Below are 5835 nucleotides of genomic sequence, written 5' to 3' on the forward strand. Positions count from 1 at the left end.
AGCATTTGGGGGTTGAGCCTCTCAGAAAAGACTTTAATTTACAGTTAAGAGGCCTAATTCACTGCCCCATTTCTGCTCCAGGTCCCCATTGGCAGAGAGGGGAGGTGCCGCTGGGCAAGCTGCCTGCAGCACTCACTCCATGCATGGTTGCGAGTGGGCGGACAGCTGCTAATGTGGACCGATTCTAGGGTTACCATATATCCGTATTTTCCGGGACATGTCCGGCTTTTTAGTTGTTAATCGTCTTCCGGGAGGATTTTTTAAATATATAAAAACGTCCGGAAAATACGGACATATGATAACCCTACCCACTGCCCCTCTCTCCTCTTGGGGTGTCAGCTCGCTGCAGCCTGCGGATTGCAACTCCTCCTCCCCCCAGTGCTGCTGCAGAGCGGTGGCGTCTCAGCAGCCAACTGGGGATGCGGGGGGGACGGGACCCGCGGCCGCTTCTCCCTCCTCCAAGCATCCCCCGTGGCTCTGGCAGAGCCTCAGTCTCCCGCCTCTGCCCCTGCCGTGCAAGGAGCCCCTCCGCCAGTGGTCCATGCAGCCGGGGCTGCCTCCCCACCGTGGAGCGCAGGGGAAAGTTTCTCGACGTGCAGCAGCGGCTCTCGGGAGCCCGAGCTCCCTCCCCCGGGAAGGGCCCGCGCTGCAGCGCCTCCCGCAGCCTCGCCTGGTCTGGATGGGAGGGGGGTGGAGGCCCCCCTGAGCCTGGGGGCAAGGCTCGGGCCACGCACGCAGTACTTCTCTGCTCCAGCCCGGCCAGAGAGGGAGCCCGCGGCTGGGATGCAGCCTCGCAGGTGGGAGCGCGTTTGGGCTGGGATGCCCAGCTCAGGCTCGGGGGCAGGCCCAGGGCCCGAAGCAACTTCCCGCCCCCCGGCTCTGGCTGCTGCTGCGCGGGGGAAGCACCCAGCCGGGGGCACACGGGCTGGAGAGCAGCAGGAGCCGGGAAACTTGGGGAGGAGGCGGCTGTTTGGGGTGGCTGGGAGGAAGGGGGTAGGAGGGGGAATGTGACGTGCTCAGGGGAGGAGGCAGAGCCGGGGCGGGGATTTGGGGAAGGGGTCCAATGGGGAAGGGAGGGGGCGGAGTTGGGGCGGGGACTTTGGGGAAGGGGTTGGAATGGGAGCAGGGAAGGGGCGGAGTTGGAGCGGGGACTTTGGGGAAGAGGTTGGAATGGGCAGGGGTGGCTCCAGGCACCAGCGCAGCAAGTGCGTGCCTGGGGTGGCAAGCCACGGGGGACGGCCTGCCGGTCGCTGTGAGATCCACCGGTCCCGCGGTTTCGGCAGCAATTCGGCGGCGGGTACGCCGAAGCCGCAGGACCGGCAGATCACCCGCAGAAACGCCGCCTAATCCGCGTGACCGCAGACCGCCCACAGGCATGCTGCCAAAGGTCACCTGACTGCATTGCTTGGGGCGGCAAAAAACATAGAGCCGCCCCTGGGAATGGGGGTGGGGAAGGGGTGGAGTTGGGGCAGGGGTGGGGGCTGTGGAGTGTCCTCTTTTTTCAGTGTTCAAATATGGTAACCCTACTGATTCCACTACACCTGATTGCAGCACCCCACTGCAGCAGCCCCCAAGGGGCCAGTGTACCAGATGAGGATGGCAGTAGTGTTCCAGTCACACCCCAACATGTCTTCTCTGTGGGCGGGGCGGGAGGGAGGGGCTTGAAGGGGGTGGGATAGAACAAGCTAAGCCCCTGTGTGCGGTTGGAATGATACAAAGGGGCTGATGTGTTTTCCATGGCACTGTTTATTTCTGTGGCATCTTTTCTGCTTCATCTTTTGTGATTCATAAGCACCATACAAGAGATGACTTAAGATGCAAACATACGTCATCATTTCATGGCTGCTACCAGGGTCACTGGAGATGTATGACAAGGGGCAGGCGCTGAGGCCCACCCACTGACTGGGATTCAATCGTAGTGTAACATGCATGGAATTCACCACACAATAACAGCTGTGCTGGGTGCCTAATGCTGCTATGGGTGCCAATGAAATCCTCACCTCCCCTTAGCACATGGCTCAGGAGCAGAGCTAGGTCTTTTATTTCACTGGGCCAGATTCCTGATCTGTTACGTCAGTGTCATCAGACCAGCTCCATCAACATTTGTGGGTACTCCTGATTAACACTAGCCTATCTTGGCCCAAGGGGGGGGGGGGGAGGGGAGGGGAATAAATCTCTTACTCTATTGCAGTTTTGCTTTCAGCCACAGTAGGGCTTTAGCCTGCTACCCTGTTTCCCCGAAAATAAGACATCCTCCGAAAATAAGGCCTACTTACAGTTTTGCCTCTCGTTGTAATATAAGGCATCCCCCCGATAATAAGACCTCCCCGATAATAAGGCATCCACCGATAATAAGGCATTTTTCATTTCTGAAAAATAAGACATCCCCTGAAAATAAGACCTAGCGCATCTTTGGGAGCAAAAATTAATATAAGACACTGTCTTATTTTCGGGGAAACAGGGTATTTAAAAGAAATCTAAAGCTTGTTTTAGGACAGGATGGTTATTTACAGAGAGCGGGGCCAGCAGAAGGGATTGTAGGAGATCAGGCCTGAAAGCACCAGTAAAAGGGCACCTCCTTGTTTATTGCAGCTTTGTAATGAATTGTTATGGGCCAAAGTGCACCTTCCTTATATAGCAAAACTCCTGATCAAGGCACTGGGCTCTTTGCTTGACTAAGGATTATAGAGTTTGCCTCCGGTGGTTTTGTGCTGCTCAAAGATTGGTGCTTAAGGCAACAATCAGGTTCCTGGCTAGGGAACCTGCTAGCCCTGCCCAGGGAACCTGCCAGCCCTGCCCAGGATATACTCACATAATAGATTAGAGCAAGACATGCTCTATAGGAATGGTGGGTGTGTTTCCTTTGTCGCTTTTGCCTCACCCCTGGCCATGACACTGGTATGGAACCAGGAGGCTTATAGCTGTGTCAGCTGCCAGCTGAGTGGTCTGCAGCAGGCCTAGCTTGCTCTTGAGGATGTCTCAGCGTTGAATGGTAGACAAGTCCTCATCTTCCTGTAGCTTTTAAAAGGATTTGGTGCCAGGAGAATGGAGTCATCTATCCTTGGTGTACAGCACATTAATTATTAATAAACATTTCTACTGTATAAGTGCCCAGAGGTCAACCACGCTGGGCCCCATCGTCCTAGACCAGGGGTCTCAAACACACGGCATGCGTGCCACATGCGGCCCGCGGGGTGATTTTCTGCAGCCCGCGAGCTCCTCGTGGTCCCCCAGCGTTTACATAGAGGGGCTCCAGCCCGACGCGGATCAGGGGAAGGGCAGGCTCCCTGCCTGCCTGTCTGCCCTGCCCTCGCAAGAGACTGGAATGTGGGGAAGGGAGGGGCACAGGGTCTGTGGATTGCTGTTGCTTCAGGCACTGCCCCCAGCAGCTCCCATTGGCCGCAGTTCCCCATTCCCAGCCAATGGGAGCTGCTGGGGGCAGTGCCTGAAGCAACAGCAATACACAGACCCTGCGCCCCTCCCTTCCCCACGTTCACTTCCCAGAGCTGCGCAGGGGCGGGGCGGGGCAGGCAGGGAGCTTGCCCTGCCCCCAGTGTGCGCCGGGCCAGAGCTTGCCCCCTGAACTCCTCCTGCACCCCGACCCCCTGCCCTGAGCCCCCTGCCACACCCCAACCCCCTGACATACCCTGCACCCCGACCCCCTGCCCTGAGCCCTCTGCCGCACCCTGCACCCGTCCTACACCCCAACCCACTGCCCTGAGCCCCCTGCTGCACCCCTCCTGCACCCCAACCCCCTGCCATACCCCGCACCCCTCCTGCACCCTGATCCCTTGCCCTGAGCCCCCTGCTGCACCCCCAACCCTTCTGCACCCTGACCCCCTGCCCTGAACCCCCTGACACACCCTGACCCCTTGCCCTGAACCCCCTGCCGCACCCTGCACCCCTCCTGCATCCCAACCCACTGCCCTGAGCCCCTTGCTGCACCCCTCCTGCACCCCGACCCCCTGCCATACACCACACCCCTCCTTCACCCTGATCCCCTGCCCTGAACCCCCTGCCACACCCCTCTTGCATCCCAACCCGCTGCCCAGCGCCCCTTGCCACACCCCGCACAACGACCCCCTGCCCTGAACCCCCTGCCACACCCTGCACTCTGCCCCCTGCCCTGAGCCCCCTGCTGCACCCCCAACCCTCCTGCACCCCGACCCCCTGCCCTGAGCCCCCTGCACACCCTGAACCCCAACCCCCTGCCCTGAGCCCCTGCCACATCCCTCCTGCTCCCCCTGGGGGCAGGGAGGGGGCAGAGTTGGGGTGGGGATTTCAGGGAAGGGGTTGGAATGGGGGCAGGGAAGGGATGGGAAGAGGCAGAGCCTCATGGAAGGGGTGGAGTGGGGGCAGGGCTGAGGGCAGCAGGGGGAGGTGTCAGTAATGCAGCCCCCATACCAATGTACTAGTCCTCATGTGGCCCTCGTGGTCATTTGAGTTTGAGACCCCTGTCCTAGACCCTACAATCTCAAAGCACATGCAGAGGCAGGGATCAGCACCTCACAAGATGGAGCTTGAAGGTCCCCTCTGTTTACTTCCCTGAAGTTATGCTGATTCACAGCACCCGAGGATCTGGCCCCTGGCCTCCAGAGCTCTTTGTAATCTCCATATTTTCAGGCTGAACATTTATTTTAGATCACAGGAAACAACAAAAAACAAATGATTGTTCCCCTGAGAAAGTGTGCAGAGAGAGAGTGGGGAATCTCCCGCTTCCAGCATGCTGCATGAGCTCTGCAACGCATCTTGGCAGACAGCAGAGCTAGAGAAATTTAAAGCCACAGTACACCAAAGTTACATAGCTACAGATACCACAAAAAGTGTTCATTAGTAATCCCAAGCTCTCATGTAGGGCTTTTTACCCGTAGATCTCAAAGCACTTCACAAAGGAGGGCAGTATCACTATCCCTATTCTACAGATGGGAAAACTGAGGCAGAGAGGCAAAGTGACTTGCCCAAGGACACCTGCAAATCAGTGGCAGAGCCAGAAGTAAAACCCAGATCGCCTGAGTCCCAGCCCAGTGCTTTATCCTCTTAATGTATACAAATGATCGGACCACCACACTCAGATAGCTAGGTACATGTAACATGTTTATTGTAGATCAAGAATTAATTTAGAGGGACTTACAAAATAAATATATGTACATATACACATATACACACCCACATATATAGCTAATCAAAAGCATGCAAATCACTTTGAAGCACAAATTAGACCAACCACTGAATTCTAACAACATGTACAGGGAAGTTCAAGAACTTCTAGGGATCCTTAGTCTAGGACATTCCCAAAATCTCCTTCTCTGACCCCTCCTGTATAGATTCTGTGGCCCAAAGTTTTAGAAATGCTTTTGTTTTCAAAGGCAGCATTTTTCACTTGCAAATCATGGGTGCAAAAATCAGCCGTTAGAGAACAGGGCTTGTCTATGTGGAAGTTACTGCATGGCAAGCCAGGGTGTGAATCTACGCACATTCTGGGATTTTTAATGCGCCATAGTAATGTCCACATAGGGATGCTGCACTGTGGCAAGCTAGTGTGCTGTAGAGTCACACCTCGGCATGCCTTGCAGTAATGTTCCATGTGGACAAGACCTAAACATCCCTTTGCACCAACAAATCAAGTAGTTAGATGACTAGCTGCAGTCCTGGAGCACTGCAATTCCACCTCTCCTGCTGGAAGGGAGTGATTTATCTTTTGTTGACAGGAACCAAATGTCACTCAATGGAATTCACTTGACAGGGCAAGATGCCCAGCAAGATGGATGGGATTTTAAGGGTTTAGTTGCCCAAATGTCCCCATTCAGGGGATACGAAACTCTTGTAGACTTCAAT

This window comes from Chrysemys picta, chromosome 10, assembly GCF_011386835.1.
Source record: "Chrysemys picta bellii isolate R12L10 chromosome 10, ASM1138683v2, whole genome shotgun sequence".
NCBI lineage: Eukaryota > Metazoa > Chordata > Testudines > Emydidae > Chrysemys > Chrysemys picta.